Genomic DNA, 20,460 nt, shown 5'->3' with positions numbered 1-20,460 from the left:
TATTTGTTGCTGATAGGTAACACCTGGAAAAACTGCTGAGTGGTTTTCCCTTAATGGGAACATTCTGAAGTATTGCATGACAGATGACAGTATTGTCCAGTATTATTACCTCTTCTTCAGCAGGAATTATTAAAAGAGTCTATGAGCCAAGTTACTTAAATCATCAATAACATTCATGTAAACATCCACCAAGTGCAGACAAATATATCATTATGGAGAAGCATGACAACCAAATCAGGGCACAGAGTATATTAAAACTGGTCATTAATGTGCTCTGCATAATAATACAAGAACCAAAATATACCACATACCAGTTTTAGAGGTTTGAATTTTCATATATGTGTGTGATAGTTGCATGTCAATTTAATGATTTTTATGCTAATAAAAGATGATACAAAAGATCAATCATTTCTCTTAAGCAATTCTTTAGGATTCTTGATTTTATTGTTTTGTGATATTTTAACTTAAAGCTGTTCAGATAGTAACTAAAGTTTGTATATCTAGTAATAAAAATAATTCACACATACTAATCACCCTGACTTGATCACTGCATAACATATACATTATTGAAATGTTATACTATATCCCATAAATATTTAAACTATTGTTTGCTAATTAAAATAAAATAAAACTTAAAAAGGAATTATTCACAAGCAATAGTATCCATATTTAAATTATTTGAGATGATGACTCTTTCCAAAACCAGACATGTGGGTCTAATTTTGTATTAATATTATTTCCCAAATGACACAGTCTTTAATGTTTGTCACAGTCACTCTTAATTATGAAGGGTACCTGCATCTCCACTCACTGATATTTAAAGATAATTAAGATTTGGTTCTTAAAACATGAGTTTTGAAAGGGTAGTTTTCTAGCATGAATGAAGGACTTTTCACCTAAGAATTCAATATATAAATTCAGTTTATGCTACGGAGCATGGGATACTTACAGCAAGTATCTAAATCACTTAGTGGTTCAATTTCACATTTAAAGATCAGAATATTAGGGATTGTATTTCAAATGTATTTTTCCCTGGAATGGCTTATACATGATATGCATGATTATCTTTGAATCATGGGGGAGGAAGGAACATCATAACTCTGTAAATTGGGAAATGAGATATGGTGTCTGTGGCTGATCACATAACTAGTTAGTGAAAAATTTCTCCTAAGTCATATCCCCATCATAACCAAAATAAGTTTACTGACTTTCAGACTGTATTTCTTTGCATTAAATCATTGCTATCAAAGAAAATAAGAAGCACATTAGTAGGAACTCTCTCTCAGATCACCAAGATTGACCCTTTCACTGAATCAAATACTGTAAGACAAAAATTGAGAATTTGTAATTTTTTTTTGGCTCAGAATTATTACCACTTCTAAAATGAAAGACATTTAAGCCTCCTTCACATCCATCCTTCTTCCACATCTAAATAGATAGAAAGGAACTTTGTTTTTCAAAGGATGTAGAGCTAGAACTAGACTACCAGGTTCTATAATCAATTGAATAAATGGCTAGAAGTCTTATTGTTCTTGGATATTCTACCATATATAACCATTTATTAAACATTTTATATAATCTGATTCAAAAACTCAGGGTGAATACAATATCTCATTTTCCCCCAGTTGATCTTTGCATGCTTACATTCTACCACAAACTTCTTTTTTTGCTGGGATAACTCCCACTCCAAAATTATCCCTAAACCCAAAGGCCACACTTATTCTGGTGAAAAGCCCAAAGTCTAATTATCTCTCTCTTCGATTTACCTTTGTGGTTTGAACCACCAGTGTTTTCTTCTTAAAGCAGCATCCTAAATTGTCTCTCTGAAGCCCCTCTTGTTTGTGTAACACAAAGTGCCCAGAGTGAGAATTATAAAACATAAATCCAGCAACACATTGCCCTTGCTAAAATCTCTTCCATTAATTCCCAATGCACATATGAGAAAATGTAAACTCTTCAAGGCTGGCCTCAGCAACTTAGCAAGGCCCTATGCAGCTTAACGAGACTCTGTCTCAAATTTAAAAAAAAAAAAAAAAAAAAAAAAGAGTTAGAGATGTTGCTCAGTGGTTAAACACCCCTGGGTTCAATCATCAGTACCAAAAAGAAAAAAAGAAAGAAGGAAGGAAAATAAAAGAAAGAAAATGCAACTCTTTGACCTGACCCCAAGACTGAGCATTATGACCCTTTTCTACCTCTCCCATGTCCCTTCCACTCTGCTGAGACAGCACAAGTCAACATCAATGACCTTTTTTCTATTCTATAATACCTGATTTTTTTTATGCCGTTAGAACCTTTGAAGTTGTATTTATTCTTCCTGAAACCTGAAGCCCCAGAATGTCATGTGGCCCTTTTATATAAAATATACATCTTCCACTTCAATCAGCCTGGTCATTTTCTACTTTAATGACTAATTTTATTATCATTTAGGTACTAATCATATTAGTGAAAATATCTTTTGTCCTCATGTATTTATTCTCTAAGATTTCAAAATTCTCATTACCTATGCCTCTTATTAAAATATGAGTTCCCAAGAACCATTTTTTAGGATTGCTAGAATCTGAAAATGTATCCAATACATAGTAGGGTCTTTTTGGAAACGTGATGAATGAAGTTTTTAGCATGTTTATAGATAGATGCTAACATAGAGTACATAATAAAAATATTTCCACTCCACTATTGCTGTAGCATCTTACTGTCACTTAGTTCCAGATCAGATATATACAAGAAAGACCAGAAAGGCAAACCAAGGTAATTCTGATTAAGGCAAAAGGAAAGAAAATACCAGCAAGCGCTCTAAGCAGCTACAAGGCATATCTGGACTGCTAATATTTCATCACAGTTCATGGAAGATACTGAAAGGTCACCAAGGACCAGACCATGGGGTTGAGAGGTTGGATTTAGACTGTGAGAGTGTGCATCCACTAGAGATTTTACTTTGTATCATTACTAAATAGAGCTTATATACAAAGGTCTGCTTTGACAGGCTCTCTCAAGCATAATATTGTTTCACCTTATTCATACTTTAAGCATTCCCTGTGCTTGAGTGAGCATATTATTTAAAAGGAGGCATTTGATCTTTCTGCTATGTTTTTTGCATCAGATGCTTCTGACTTCTTCCAAATCCCTCTTGTCTGTCCCCAAATCTCAGAAAACAATCCCAACCCTTTGACTTTCTGGCTGAACTCCTCTGATTTTTATTAAGACAAATACAGTTCCAACACCTTAAAAGCAACAAGCAGCAGCAATAATAGGAGTAATAATAAAAACTAACTTTTATAGAATGTTTGATATGTGTTGAACACCATGCTCAATGTAAATAAATATTATGAAGTAGGTGATATTATTGTCTCACTTTCATAGATGGAGAAAGTCTTCTTCTACTTACATATTTCCTTCAAGAAATTGTATACATGCTATGATTTCAATTATCCCTCATACAGATGGTTCATATTTCCTATTGGCTTCAGTCCCATTTGACCAATCACTATCTTGATATTTCTTATTTAGAGTGGCAAAGAAATCTCAAACCATCTCTTACAGAGTTCCCTATTGCAGCACATGACATCACTCAGTTATCTAGGCATCCTCAATATACTATTCCCACATCTCACCTTTAAAATATCTGATCTACCACCTTTCCCTTTTATACTTCTATGCATTTAAACACTTGATCCTCATATCCATCCAGTTTTACCTAGCATCATTTTATCAGCAATACTTTCCAATTCTACTTATAGCCACTATTCTTCTTCTTCTACTTATAGCCACTATCTCCACCTCTGTGGAGTAATATATTCCCATTGGTGCAAAATACAAAACCCTCAAATGATTGGTGGTTTCGAGTGGTGTGATATGCTGATTGATGCACTGATTGGATAGGTACTCAATAAAAGAAGAAGAAGCTTCTGCAATAAATGAGTCAGCATCTCTCGCCTGCTCTTACCTGGCTCTCGGTGTCTGGGTGGTTATTGACATTGCGCCCTTCACCCCCCATTACATGAGCCCCCGTGGTAAACTATACACCTCCACTCTAGCTAGTTTCCATATATTAGCCTAAGTGAAAATCACCAGATCCTTTTCCTAGTTTTGAACTCCCAAATAAGTTTCCATTGTTCTTTAAGTAAAGGACAGGCTCCTAAAAGATCCATATCTCTTTCTGGCTTCATTCCATCTAATGGCTCCACATAAGAAACCCTGATGTCCTGAGACTACCACTATGCAAATCTAATGTATCCCCATGAAAAGGTTAGGTGGAGGAAAACCAGAACTCCCACCTCAACAGGCCAGCAGAGCTCCTATCCATCAGCCAGCACAAAGTGGCCAGATGCTTTAATGAGGCCATGTTAGAAGTGCATCTGCCAGCTGCACTTGAGTTTCCTTGGTTGATGTCATGTGATATGGAGCACAGAATAGCAATGTCTTCCAAGGGTCCCCTATCCCAAATAACAAAAATATGCAAATAAATGGGTTTTTGCTGTTTTAAGATAAATTGTGGAGTGATTTTTATATAGTAATACATTTAAGAATGAAAAATGAGCAAGCATTGTAAGCTGAAAACTCCAAAGGCAGACCCTGAAAATTAAGAGGAATGCTAGAGGAGTCAGAAGTCATCCCAGTCAGCATGGAGTGATTTACAGAAGTTCATATTGAAGAGGAAGTAACTTTGGAACAGCCCAAAGACTTGTGAGAAAGAATTGAAATGGTAGAATGGTGAAAGAAGATTTTAAATGAGTTTTCTGAGCATTAATGATACATAATGCTTAGGTAAATTTTCTGAAAAAGATTATTCTTTGAACATAATTTCAAGCCAGGAGTTGACAATGAAGAAAGAGATACAGGTTGTTCCCAGGAGAAATATCCATGGTGCTGTGCCATTTCTAAAAGTACTATACAAAAAGATGGACACATAGATTATCATTAGCACTTAATGCTGATTATGTGCACATTGACAGTGTTTTTAAAAATTAATTTATTCAAATTGAACAAACTATATTCAAATATTGGCTTAAATTGGACTAGTGAAGTTAAAATGTAAAATAGTTATGATTGGCTATGGATCTCCGATTGTGACTTTAATGGAGCACAGAGTAAACTCTGTTCTCTACAGTTGAAATTAAGATTGTGTTATGAGTTCCCTTCTTCAGAAGTAGGGAGGAATACTTATCTGGCAAGGGAGATACCATGATCATGAAGAAGTAGGGAGGAAAAACACTTTGAGTTCAGCCTTTTCTCCCACCTCTTGTACCTCTCCCACCTCTTTTGACAGGATTCCTTAGAAGACTGAATAATAAACATTTATGGGAATTGCTCTCAGTTGACCACCTATTCTACATCTGGTGATTTTTCCTGTTCTTTATTGGACTGTGAATTTCCTGTGAGGTGTGTGTTAAGTAAACTTGTTGTGAATGAAACACTCCTTTTGTCTTACTTTCTCTATAACATATATTGCTTTTCTCAGGAACAGCACCACATATTCTGCTGAGTCCTTTTTTGATACTCTGAAATACATGAAGACTTTACAGTGTCATTTGAAATATTTTGCCTGTAAATACTACTCAGACGTGACCTCTGGGTCTGTATCATCCTAACTGTGCAGATACTATGAGGGGTATTCAGTATCCAAAGGGCTCCTCAGAGGCTAGGTTGCAAACATCCTCTTTTTTATGGTTTCCCAAACCATTTGACCTTTCTTATACTTATCATTGTTAACAATATTTCCTCATGAAGACTGAGTCATTCTGATATCTTATGTTTTATATCTCTGATTCTTCATTACTTATTCTTTGCTCAGTCAAGAGAATTTTATCTGGCCCAGTTCTAGTAATTTGATATTTCACATGTTTTTGCACATGCTTTATTTAAATCATATACTTTACTTGCTAAGTCTTGAAAGCCTATATTTTTGAAGCAAAAGTCACAGATTCCTGAAACACAACAATTTTTTTTTTTTCTGTGCATGGAAATAAGGACAAAGAACAGAAAATAAATTCTGGAGAACTCTCCATAATTTATTATTGTAATACCATAATACTTTAGATACTTTCCCAGCAATTCTGATTGAGTTTAGGTGCTTTAGTGCTTTTCTTACTAAAGTTTGTTTTCTACGCAGGGTATGAGTTATAAGTGACTGAGGATATTCTGATGAATGAAGATGAATACTGACACTTGATAAAAGTTTATAAAAAAATCAGCCTAGCAAAGAGCTACCTTCTCTAGAGTCAAATAGAATGTTCTTCAGATTCATATTCTGTCATTTCATCATCTGTGTAGTTTTAAGTACATAATGTAAACTTTTTGATCTCATTGATTCATCTGTAAAAAGGGAATAATCATACTACTCTATTTTAGGCATTGTTATTAGGATAAATGAAAAACACACCTGAGGAAATTATCATAGATACATGTGCATAGTAAGCTCCCAATGGACATTAACCATTGTGTCTATTTTCATCTATACAGGAAAATGAAGATGCCTCAAAAGAGTTTTTACTTATAAGATGTGTGTGCTACCTCCACCAAGCTGTGCTGGGTAGGGGTGAAGCAAAATCGTTTCCTCCCCGTCAAACTTAAATACAGCCACTTGTTGGTGGAATCATGGGCTGGTTCCTATTCTTTCTACTCCTCTGGGAGAGAAGAAAATAGCATTTCCAATTAAAGCACACCAGGAATGGAATAAACCAAATGTCATCACCAAAGCTGGAACTATATCAGGAAATTCAGAAAAGAGAGAAGGAAAAAAGACACAAAATTCGATTATAGTGTAGCTCTAAAGCAGACATTGATTTATTTCCACTCAATTTAAAAATTAATGCTTACCTGTTATATACAATTAACCTGGCTATATTATAAAAAATAGAAGAAGCATGAATTCTATATAAAGGCTTTGCAAACTTTGGGAGGTGATAATGCAAATTAATATAATCTTCAAATAATAATGATATTAACAAGTAGTTTAATAGAACACATATTTTGTACAAAGTACTATTATGAACCTTTGCTTGTTTTGTTTTATTTAAACTCCACAAAAGGCCTGTGAAAAATGAAACAATTTATTTTTCTCATTTTGCATATAAGGAAATGGGCACTGAATGCTAAAATAACAAACTCAGGCTCTTACAGCTAGTAAGTGGCTAAACTGAGATTTGAGCAGAGGCATTATGATCCCAGATCATTCTCTCCTCACAGTATCTTCTGCCCCTAATTTTCTACTTTAGTTTGTTAGTCAGTAATTTAGTTAGTAATTTAATCTGTTAATTTGCAAGCAAAAGCTAAAAGCAAATATATAATACATACTACATTTGTAATATAGAATACATACAAGGAAAAGACCCTATCTAGGTGGGTATTAGGAGAAGGACTCTGAAATATATTTCCATTTGAAGAGAGTTTTGAATAAAGGATGGGAAGACAGGTTAAAACTCTCAGTAAGAGTATTTTAGGTAGGGGAAAGATTAGATGAGTCAGGTTATAGAAGCAGGGAAACATAGGGCATATTTTCCAAGAGAAAAATAAAGACTCTACTTTAGGAAGAGTCCAAGTTAAACAGGGACCTCAAAGTAGATAATTTTGCAGAAAAAAAGTGGAAACCTTTAAAAACTCATGTGTGAGGATCTGCTTTCCAGAGCTACTGGGTAGTGGACTACAGACTGAAAAACAGGATATGTCAAAAGTAAAATAAAGATAATTTCTTAAGTCTTTAGCTACTTAATCCCTATCATCATTTCTTCTCTTAGGGTCTTTATGTAAAAAAAAAAAAAAAAAAAAAAGTAACAATAGTACATTTGTTAAAAATGGCCTAAATCTTTCAGAATATCTCATAGAAATATAAAGCTAGGTATTTGAAATAGGAAGTAGGAGAAGGCTACTATTTACCCTTCTTCCCTGGGCACTAGGGTTCTGAGGAACATATCTCAACAATTCATCATTAACCTAACTGAAGAGCAACGTAGTTAGCCTTTGGCCAGGATGCCACAAAGAAGCATCTAAAAATATAATCATCTTATTAAGTATATCCCTTCTTTTGTCTGTTTTTAATCTCCTCTACTTTTCTCTCTTCCTTCTATTTCATCTACTTAATAGGAAAGAAATTCTTCCTCTTTTTCTTTTTTCTTCTTTTTTTCTGTTCTTTAACTGGTCAAGATAGACTGATGGGGCATGGCTGTTTAATTGGCACTGTAGGCAAAAACAAATTATTCAGGAATGTTTTTGACACATTCTCCCTTTGCTGTTAGTTGTTACTGCACATTGTTAAATGTTATTGGCATTAAATTAAAAGAGATATCTTTCCTATAACTTGCTAACTCTTTTGGTATAAAAGTGCCATCTCAGCATAAATATTTACTACCTTACAGAGGAGCCGATGATGTCAGTCAAGTCTAAAAGATCCGATTTCCCTGGATCAGATTTGTATAGACAGAATGGCCCTGTCACAGTAAATTAAAACTTTTGGAACTGATTTGATCTGGCCACTCAATGTCAATATGATTTTAAGAACATTTATTCATTCACTAAACTTCCATTTATTGGGGATCACCTTGACTAAGAATTTGTATAAGACATCAGACAAGTGATATAAATTTTAGGTGTCTCCTAACTTCCAGAATCTTCCCTTGGAAAGTTTTTCTATTTTATAGCCACACACAGTGGGAAAAAAAAGATCACAGTACTACAAAATCAGTCAGTATTGCTATCTCAGCAGTTTAAACAATCTCAATAGATCACATGCATTTGATGTGGCTACGGCAATTCTTAACTATTTTCAAGACAGACCATGGTAAACTATGCTGACAGGCTTCCCTCTTTGGTTTATTTTCCTAGGATGCATAAAGATGTGGCCTGAATACTGACTTATCCAAGAGTGATATAGTACAAAATACCTGCAATTTCAAAACATATTGTAATGACTAAACTTCCACATAATCATTAAACACTGTGAATATTAAGTACTTTATGTGGAATCATTCAACATTAATATAAATATTTAGACATCAAAGAGAGAATAAAGTCAGTAAATTGACTTTTCACATTTTTTTCAATCAGAAAATAATTTTCCAACCTCTGTATTCTGCAGGAGAATCCAATTTAAAGAATTATAATAGTCTTTGAACCAAGATGAGTGGGTAATTAGAACATTCACATTTTCTAAGACAGAAAAGAACTGGTTCTGCACAAGGAAATTACATAATCACGTTATCTTGAGAAGGATAACAGGTTGTTTTTAAAAGGATTGCTATCCAAATTGCTATTACGACTAATTCAAGTAAGAACTTCCTGGTGTTATGAAATCAGAATGCGAAATGGAATTCATTCTCATAATTGAATCAAAAATACACAATATTTGTCATCTGAAATGTAAGTGTGTATGTTTCTTTCTGTAAATAAAAATTTCAGTGGACCTGATGATCACTGATGCTGATTAACCAAACACTTTTTGGTTTAATTGTTCTATTTTATCTTACTTTACTTTGAGTAAAGTAAGAGAATAGAGTTCCCTTGCTTCTCCAGCATCTGTTGAACCATAAAGTACTCTCTCCAGAACTATCATACAAGAACTTTATTTTTTTTTTCCTGTTCAATTCCAAGCAATGGAATCAATCTCATTTGTTAGTGTCTTGGTCCATTTGGGGTACTACCATATGATACACTAAATTGGGTAGCATTTAAACAATAGAAATTTATTTCTCACCATACTGGAGTCTGGAAGTTGAACATCACTGTGCTGGTATGATCAGATTCCTGTGAGGTCTGTTTCCTGATTCATAGATGGTGGCTTCTCACTGTGCTCGTAGATGTGGAAGGGGCAAACAAGCTCCCTTGGTCTTATGTCACAGGGACACTGGTGCAAAGGCAGGGATGAAGACAGAGCCCTGAGGGTCTAATCACTTCTTCAAGACTCCACTCCCTAACACTAGGGAAAGGGGATTAGGTTTCAACATTCGGATTTAGGAAGGAGAGGGGGGGACACACCTTCAAACCATAGCAGTTAGGTACAACAAAAGAAAAAAAAAAAAAGAAGAAAGAAAAGAAAAGAAGGGCAGATGTTATTAATGTCATTCACTAAGATGAAAGGTCCTATCAAGTATCTATGAGTCAGCAGTTCATTGTGACAATTAAAATGTTTGGATCGACTCACAAATGGACTCTGCCACTTAGCAGACAGTTTCAATGAACATAAAAAGTTCCTCTTAGGTGATTCTTTCCTTTAGATGGTAGACACAGACTATATATTATGTATGGAATTTACTTAAATAAAATATGCCAGTAACCTCTTCCAGAGTAATTTCACATAGAAAATGTACTTTTTAAAACAAAAGCAGATGTTGCCTTCAGGGCCTGTCACATACTGCTATTTCCTTCTTGGCTTCATTATCTGGATTTCATACTGGTGTTGTTTGCCTGGATTTCAAAGTACTTGAAACAGTTAACATTTCCTAAGATTTCTACACAATAGTTAATAAAATCTAAGAATTTATTTTACGCAACCCAATGTGACTGATTCATAATAATTAGGTTCAATTTCTGATTTTTTTCCTTAATTCTGTATTTTTAGGTAAATCATTTAGACTTTCTGAGTCCTTATTTTCTTCTCTTTTCTTTTTTTCTTTTGTACAGCAGAGGAAAATCTATGAAAATGAAAATATTTGCAAACCCTATATCAGTTAGAATTAATTTCCAAAGAATATAAGGAACTCATAATTCAATAAGCAAAAATAATAACTAAGTTTAAAAATGGACTAAAGATTTAAATAGACATTTCTCCAAAGGAGATGTACAAATTGCCATCAGGTACATGAAAAAGTCACTTGTATTGGGGAAATGATCAAAACCACAATTAGATAGCACTTTGCATGTTTTAGGATGACTAGACTGAAAATAGAAGACAAGTACTGATGAAAAATGTGGAGAAATATTGTAAACTTTGCATACTGTTAGTAGGATGCAAAGTAGTGCAGCTGCTATGGAAAATTGAAGAAATTCCTCAAAAAATTAAAGAGGTTACTACCATACTATTCGACAATTCTACTTTTTTTTTTTTTTTTAACCAGGAATTGAACCCACTGAGCCACATCCCCAGCATTTTTATTTTTTATTTTGAGACAGGATCTTGTTATGTTGCTAAATTTCTGAGGCTGACTTTGAACTTACAATCCTCCTGCCTCAGTCTCCCAAGCTGCTAGGATTACAGGCAGGCACCACCATGCTCAGTCAATAATCTTACTTCTGAGTGTATATTCAAAAGGATTGAAATCCAAGTCTTGAAGAGATACTAATTCTTTCTTGTTCACTGCAGCACTGTTTACTATAGCCAAAATATTGGAACATCTTATTGTTCATGAACTGCTGAATAGTTAAATAATTTGGTCATATACACATACAATAACATATTATTAAACCTTAAAAAGAAAGGAAATTCTGCCATTGTCATAACACAGATGAACACAGAGGAGACTGTGTAAAGTGAAATAAGCTAATCACAGAAGAACAAATATTGCAAGATTCCATTAATGTGATGAATTGATAATGGTCAAACTTACAGAAGCAGAGAGCGGGATCTGTTTGCCAGGGTCATGTGGAGGGAAGATAAGTTGCTAACTCAAGTGTATAAGGCAAGAAATTTGCTGTAAAACATTTTGCTTATTGTTAACAATTTTGTACTGTACACTTACAATTTGATAGCAAAATTGTCTCTCATGAAAGCATTCTTACCACAATAAAATAATACCTTAAAAAATAAAAAGGCATGCTAATATTGTATGTGCTGCATGATTTATGAGATCATAAGGCATAATAATGAGAAAAAAAATGATGATTCATTTTTCAAATTTTAAAACACTAGAGAACAATTGGAAGTTGCATTTGAGGATACAGTTTGGTTGCCAGTCATGAGCTCTGGATTCAGAGAAAACTGAGTGCAGGTTTTATATAATAATAGAAATTGACAGCATACACAGTTATCTCTGTGCTTTGATGTCTTCATCTATAAAATGGAAAAAGTAGTATCTGCTCACTGAGCCATTTTGACAGTTAAGTAACGTGTGAATAAAGCTTTGGCAAAATGTAAGAGATATGAGCATTTCTCAAAAATGGGCACATTTTCCTCTAATTATATTAGTCATTATTTTATGGTGGATGGCAGAATTAACCAAGGTTGTTTCTTTCAATGTCAAGTGACCAATTTTTTAAAAATCCAAATGTTATTGAACTTACTTCTCACTAGAGACAAAGAAACATGTTGTGTTATTGAAAGAGATTTAGAAATTCTATGTTCCATTCAAATCTACTGAGTTTTGTCGGGCAGCCAGCTTGAGGATCTTAGGTCAGTATACTATGAATATTTCAACCACATCTTACTAACATTTTCCCCTTTTATTGTTTGTCTTTGTGTCTTTTAGGAGCAAATGAGCTATTTATAGAATTCTAGGTTGTCTTTTGTCCCAGAATGATTAAAATCTTTGTTTTATGGGTTGCACATTATTAAGAAGTAAGACCCAACGAAGCAATTTTTGATGTGTTACAGACGCTGGTTGATGAGGGATTGGCACCTCCTGCTCCTTTGCCACGGTGGAATGTCTTGATCAGAGCACGGTGGATAGGGCAACTTTCAGATGCTGCTGGGATAATTCATTCCTTTATTACTGAATGAAGAGTAAGGTCACTTGATTAAACTCCTTTTGAGGACAGGCAATTTTAAAATAATAGAAAGTAATATGATGCAGATGAAAATAATATTTTCAGGTTTACATTTCTGATTGCTTATTAAAGATACAAATTACACCTAACTGTGGAGAACTTAGAATATGATTCAATATGAAGAGCGGCTTAACTACTTACTCTCTATATAAATTTGAAAAGGTACAAAAATTATTTTACTTCCTCTTCCTTATCCCTTCTTTTTTTCTCTTTCTCCTCCCTAAGAAAGTCCTGATTCAAAATGAAACTGGGATTACTGAAGGAGATGTTTGTTAATGCAACTAAAGAAAAAAATATATAGAAATTCCAGAAATTCCACATATACATATGAGTGAGTACACTCACACACACACACTATTTTACCATAGATGGCAGGATTAACTAAGTTTATATCTTCAAAATGTTCAGTGACAAATTTCTTGTTTATTTGTTTTTCTCTTTGTTAGTTGCATTAACATAGATGTACCTGTGAAATGAGAACTTGCTTTTGTCTATAGCTTTTTAAAATAAAATCATTGTTATGGTTTGGATATGAGGAATCCCCCAAAAGTTTACATGTGAGACAATGCAGGAAAGTTCAGAGGAGAAATGATTGGGTTGTGAGAGTCTTAAACCAATCAGTGAATTATTCCCCTGATAGGGATTAACTAAGTGGTAACTGAAGAGGAAGGGTATGACTGGAGGAGATTGGAATTGGGGCATGACTTTGGGGTGCATATTTTGTATCTGGAGAGTGGAGCCTCTCTCTCTCTCTTTCTGCTTCCTGATTCAAGCTGCTTCCCTCTGCCACACCCTCCCACCATGATGTTCTGCCTTACTTCAGCCCAGAGGAATGGGGCTGAACTTTTATGGATAAGACCTCTGAAACCATGAACCCTCAAATAAACTTTTCCTTCTCTAAAATTGTTCTGGTCAGGTCTTTAATCACAGAAGTGAAAAAGCTGATTAAAACACATTTAATTCCAAGACACAGTTCAACATTCCTTCTACCTTCTAGCTTTAGCCCTCATTGTGTTTTCTACTTCCATGTTGAACTTGAGGGAATAAGCCTGTGCTAGTGGTTAGTTCAGGAGGATGCAAGAACTTGGGGGTAAGGGTGATCTCTGTGCCATCATAATTTCTTCACCTCAGTAGCATGGAAAAACCAACTTTCTATACCATTCTAAGAGGCATGGACAGATGAGTTGAGTATATAAATCTAATCCTGGATATGATTCTGAACTGGTCTTCTGTATTTTAGAATATCTTATTTGAAGTGGAAGTACTAGACTTAGGTGTATTTTACAGATTTCAGGTAATTCTATATAACTAATGGTAATAACAATTGGTTAAGATAAAGCAAATGGATTTTGGATTTAGCTTTATAAAATTTTCTCTGTTGGAGATGTATTGAATTACACTTTTTGTTCTTTTATTTAAGACAATGTAATTTATCTGAATGTAGAACTCTCTGAAACTCTGCAAGTCAAACTGTGATCATCTTTACTATTTCTCCTGAGACTTCAAGGGGTTCCATACCAAGTTACAAATTTGGCCATACCACACAGTTACAATTTAGTCCTTGGCCTAAAAGGTTATTAGACTTATTTTTCCAAGGAAGTATTGCATTTAAAATACAACTTTTAATGAAATGTAACATTTTAAACAGAGTTGATTTGAAAATGAAAAGTAATTTATGCCATTTTATAGAAAATATTTCAGTTTATAGACTATGTTAGTCAGCTTTTTGTTGCTGTGATAAAATACCTGACAAGAACAACTCAGAGGAGGAAAAAATTATTCAGAGATTATAGTTTCAGAGATCTCAATTCATAGATGTTCTACTCTATTGCTCTGGGCCCAAGGTGATTCAGAACATCATAGGAGAGGAAGAAATATGCTCATCACATGGTGGCTGTGAAGTAGAGAGAGAAAGACGATGGAACTGCAGGGAAGAAGTCTTCCAAGGCATGACCCCCATGATCTGCCTCTTCCAGCCATATTCCACCTGCCTACATTTACCACCCAGTCAGTCCATTCAACCAGGATGAACTGTTTAGGTTACAATTCTCATAATCTAATTATTTCATCTCTGAATATTCCTGCATTAACACAGGAGTTCCTGGGTGACAACTCATATCCAAACCATAACAACAATGATAAAAATTTTTACTTAGGAAATAGGATTTCTGTCCCTCCCTGGTGACTGACTTTGATGAAATAGTAATTCTAGTCAATGAAACAGGCAGATAAGCATCATTCAGAAGCAAAATAGAAACTGTTTTAACACCTCACATTTAAACTGTAACATTCTGCCCCTGGACCCCCAAATATCAAGTCTACCTCACAATGCAAAATGCCTTCAGTTCATCTCCAAGAGTCCCATAGTCTTCACAGTTTCAGCATTGCCCAGTTAAGTCCAAAATCTCATCTGAGACTCAAAGCCAAATCTTGGTGGTGAACCCCTATAAAAATTAAAAGCAAGTTACATATGTACAATAGAGAAAATAAATATTACCATTCCAAATGGACAAATAATAGGACCAAAGTAAGACCTAAACCCAGTCAGTCAAACATTTTCTGTAGCACCACATTGAGCATCTGGGACACTTAGCAGTGGGATATTCTCTGCAAAGGGCTATGTACAACCTGGCCCCTTTGTCCTTGCCAATTGCAGCACTAATGACCTCTCTCAGTCTGACTCTCTTCATAGTCAGTAAATTTCTTCAGCAGTCAGTCAACATTAATGCCATCTCTTAATCATGGGTATCTCCACTGAAGCTTTGACTTCCTTCTGACAATTTCATAAATTGACTTTTCAGGAATCCTGGGTAATCCCCTTTGGGGATTCTGAACCTATCACATTTTGCCTGACTTCCCAGGTCTTTTATGTAATCTCAATGGAAACTCCTATGATCCTTTTATTCCAGAAAACTGCATTTCTGAAGAACCTGTGGTGCATAGACATTGTGAGAGTCTGTTGCCAGTTTGAACATTTGACAGGCCTCCTGGGACCATGATTGCTGTGGCCTCTGACAGAATGGGTGGCTAAGTGTAGTAAAACAAATTTGTAGTCTCTCCTTTGTAAGGACAGTTCTCTTCTCAAGTGAGTTTTTCTTTCTACATCCTGGATTCTGCAGTGGGTGTGGTCTTTCAAGTTCCTGAGATTTCCATAAGCCATCTTTCTTTTTGTATCTGTGCAAAGTACTCAGCATCTCTATTGTTGCAGTTATCTCTTCAACAACCATACCTTTCTTGGCTCCAACTTTACACATACTTTTATGGAAAAATTACAAGTTAAAAAAATTCTTCTGTTATGCTCTGTGCTCCTGATTCTCAGAGTAAACTGGAATAAAAACTACCAACAAAATCCATGCCACTGCCTGAATACTTTACTGCTTTAAAATTTCCCCCACCAATTTAATTAGTCCATCACCTTTAAATTTGACCTGACACAAAATCTCAGGGCATGGGCAAAATGTAGACAAGTTCTTTGCCCAACTATAACACAAGTGATCTGTAGTTCAATTCCCTATAGAATCCTTATTCTCCTCAGAAAATTCACAAGTATGGTCTTTACTGTCTGCATTCCTATTAGCTTTCTGGTCTTCTGAGCTCCCATGAGAATCACCCATTAAGTTCTGCTTAGAGCATTCTAAGTTTTCTCTATTCTACATCTCCAAACTTTTCCAGATGCCTCCCACAAACCAGTTCCAAATGCTTCCAAACCACATGATCAGGCATAATCATAATAATGAACTTACTTCTTACTGCCAATTTCTATGCTAATCAGCTTTTCATTTCTCTGACCAAAATACTTGACAAGAACAAATTAGAGGAGAAAAAACTTATTATGACTCAGTTTAAGAGGTCTTAGTCTATGGTTAACTGACTCCATTGCTCTGGAACCAAGATGATTCAGGACAAAAGTGTAGAAGGGCATGGCTGAGGATCCCTGCTCCATCCATGGAAGTCAGGAAGCATATAGAGAAAAGGAAGGATCCAAAGAAAAGATTAATCCTTCCTGGGCATGCCCCTTGTGGTGCAAGTTTTACTTAATTTCATTTTTAATATTTTAATAAAATTTATCACCTTTATCTCTGATGCTTGCTGTTTATATACAACCATATTTATTTATTATATACATTTTATTAGTTTTCTACACAGAAACTTATAAGTAGTATAAACATAGCATATGCTCTGTTTTGGTTTATTCATTTAAAACTTTATAAAAAAACTACTACATCTATGATATGTGCTTGGGTTTTTAATAATATTGATACAAAAAAGTTCATGCCAAATTTTAGATATGATCACATTTTAATTTCTGGAGAAACACTTCTCATGGAATTTTTTTTAACTAACAAATAATAATTTGTTGGTTTTAGACCAATTCAACACTTAATTGACAACTATCTGAATTTTGTGTATATCTTCTCATGTATGTATTTTACTTGGTTTTATTTATTCAGGATTTAAAAGCCTGAATGTCTGGTATATATTAGGTTTCAGAAATAACAGTGTAAGAAACATCTCAGAATTTACAGTCTACTGACAATGAAGATGCAAATCTAATTAACCAGAAAACTATTTATATATGAGCTGCAATAAATATATAGAAGTTCTGATAACATTAAAAATCACAACACAACAGTATGATACATCAAAACTATTCTACCAAAAAAAGTAAAATTTCTGCTTAATTCTAAATGATAAGTAGAAACTTAGGAATGGTTAAAATTTCAATAAAACTTCCACTTCTGCCTGTAATGGACCAATTTTTTAAAATTTATTTTTATTGTACACAAATGGGATAATGGACCAATTTTTAGAAGAGAATTTTTCTTACCAAGAATAACTAGGAAAACTAGTTGAAATAGAAAAATGTGAACATCTGTAATCCCAGTGGCTCAGGAGGCTGAGGCAGGAGGATTTTAAGTTCACAGTCATTCACAGCAACTCAGCGAGTCTCTAAGAAAATTAGCAAGACCCTGTATCAAAATTTAAAAATAAAGAAAGGGTTAAGAGTGTGGCTCAGTTGTTAAGTGCCCCTGGATTCAATCCTTGGTATGAAAAAAAGCAAAAAGTAACGTGCAAACAAAGCCCAAAGGAACAAAATAATGACAAAAACATTCTTCTGGAAGCATCAACAGCTACTGAGGCTACCCCAATATGTACAACCAGGATCTTAGAGAAATGAGAATGTGTATAGTGGTATAACTAATGTTTCATGTCATTTCACCCTAAGTTATTCACTGATTTATAAATGGCCAGATACTTAAGAACTGAGAGCCTGAATAAGGTTTTGGAGAGCTAAACAATGTAAGGAAAATAAATTGATTTTCTGGACCGAACTTCTTGGGAAGGATGGACCATTAATGTTCCACAATTCCTGAAGGGACATTGACATACAAGACCTTTGGCATAGGTATAAAGAAATAAAACAAGCTCCCCGAAGGCAATCCTTCCATCTGAGACTAGATTAAGGTATAAATTGATCTGTCCGTACTCTAACTCTGTTGAAAGAAAAAAAAAATTATGTTCTTTATGAAGAAGTTGTCATTATATAGAATATTTGTAATTTTCTTGAGGCATTTAAAATATTGTCAAAAATTACCAAGGTATGACTAAGACAGAAGAGATCCATAAGTAATTCAACTATCAGAGGTATCAGATACTCTAAATTAACAACTGATGAAACAGAGAATTTTACCGTAATCACAGAGAAACATAATACAATAGAAATTATTGAATCACATAATCTAAAAAGTCATTAAGATAATAGTAAATAAGTTTAATGTGAGATTAAATACCACATTGATAGGTTAAGTGAACTGAAGTGCCAAGGCAAAATATTGAGATTAACCCATACAAATACAAAAGGGTACAAAATAATAGAAAATCAGAATAAAATAAAAATTTTTAAAAATTTGCATTCAAAGTATATGAACATATTCTACAAATTTGTAAGAATAGGAAATGAAAATACAGTAGAAATTTAAGGAGCTGGGAAGCAATATGAATAATTTCATGGTTCAAAAAGTTAGGACATTCTGAACAAAGAAAACTGTAATTTGTGCTAATAAACAGACTTTGAAAGTTAAAAGAAGACAGAAAGGACAGTGAAAACACAAGAGAGATCTAACTACTGGAAGTTGGTGTTTGCAATTCAAAATAAGATAAAATATGAAGCCATGGAAACATAGCTCCTCTTATTCCCCCTTCCTATTACAAGTAGCATTTATTTTCATCGAAATTCAAAAAGTAAAAACTCAGATACTTCTCCTTTCTTTTCACAAAAAGAATTTGTTTACATTGGAAAATTAGATTCCCTTTATTTTCAAAAGGGAGGGGAGCTGCTGATCACCATACATATAAACTCCTGGGTTTCTGATTTCAGGGTTCCTCTCTGGTGATGGAAAACGTTTTTGGTTCCTTAAGAAGGTTTATCTGTGGAACTGTCACTGTACTGCCCCAGAAGGGAGAAAGAATAGGGCATGGTATACTAAAGCAGTTGTTGCTAAAAGTAAGAATAATATATTTTTGCTCCAGAAACCTCATATTTCCTTTCATAATGAGTAAATACAGATGCTAAAAATTTACAAGAACAATTTTTTTAAAGCTGTTGATTAAAAAGAATGTTCAAATGTGGAATAAACATATAAAAATATCCCCAAACTCATTAATCATAGGAAAATGCAACTTAAAAATACAATGAGAAATCACAGTACAGATATCAACATGGTTAAAATGAAAAACTGATGATACCCAAGTACAATACTGACAGTGTGGAATAATTAAAATGCTCAAAAACTGCTGATAAATGCATGAATTAGAATGACCACTTTGGAAAGCTCTTTGGCATTACTTAATAGAATTGAGCATAGGTATAATTCATTCCCAACACAAATACAAAAAGACATGAGCAAATGGTAATTGAAAGATGACTTATAATATCTAAACCAACCCTAATGTCTAAAATCAATAAATCATAGAATCTTAATATACCTCACAAAATACCAATAAATTTACAGCAAAAGACATGATCAAAAATGTCATCGGCATGTATTTATTCATAATCATTCCCAAATGGAAATAATATAAATATTCATAAAAGTACATTGATAAATACTGGTATGTGATATAATGAAAAACTATAGAGCAATGAAAACGTTGGCCTACCTCACACAATTATGTGGGTCTAGCTCAAAAACATAAGGTTTATCAAAAGAACACAGAAGCAAAATGGTTCCTATTGTATGATTGTAATTATAAGCATTTGTAGGCAAACTTTGTAATCTGTGGTGACAGAACTAGAATGGGGCTTAACTTCAGGGAACAGAAGAATAGTTACTGGTAAAGAATATAAAAATGTTTGTAATCATCTATTTATTAACTTGATTTTACTAAATATGAGTAAATACAGATGCTAAAAATCTACAAAAAATTTTTGTAAAAATTATGAACATACAATTTCTGTGATTTTTATTAAATTCAATTTTTTCAAAGTGACTTATTTAAAGTCAACATAATTTTGAATATCAAAGTCTGGTTTTTTATATCAAAAATAATTTCATAAGATGTCAGGTTGAAGTCATTGCACCTCATTTTTATTAGAAGGAAAATTAAGTTTTTCCCAACTTTCTGATTTTTAATAGGCTGTAGGAAAGACAGCATGAAATATTAAAATGATTATATTACAAAAATGAAATTTTTTTTTTTAATCTTTCCAGGTGTGGTGGAGCACACCTATAAACCCAGTGGGTGAGGAGGCTGAGACAGGAGGATCAG

This window comes from Sciurus carolinensis, chromosome 5 (assembly GCF_902686445.1).
Source record: "Sciurus carolinensis chromosome 5, mSciCar1.2, whole genome shotgun sequence".
NCBI lineage: Eukaryota > Metazoa > Chordata > Mammalia > Rodentia > Sciuridae > Sciurus > Sciurus carolinensis.
Note: the sequence above shows the minus strand (reverse complement) of the source record.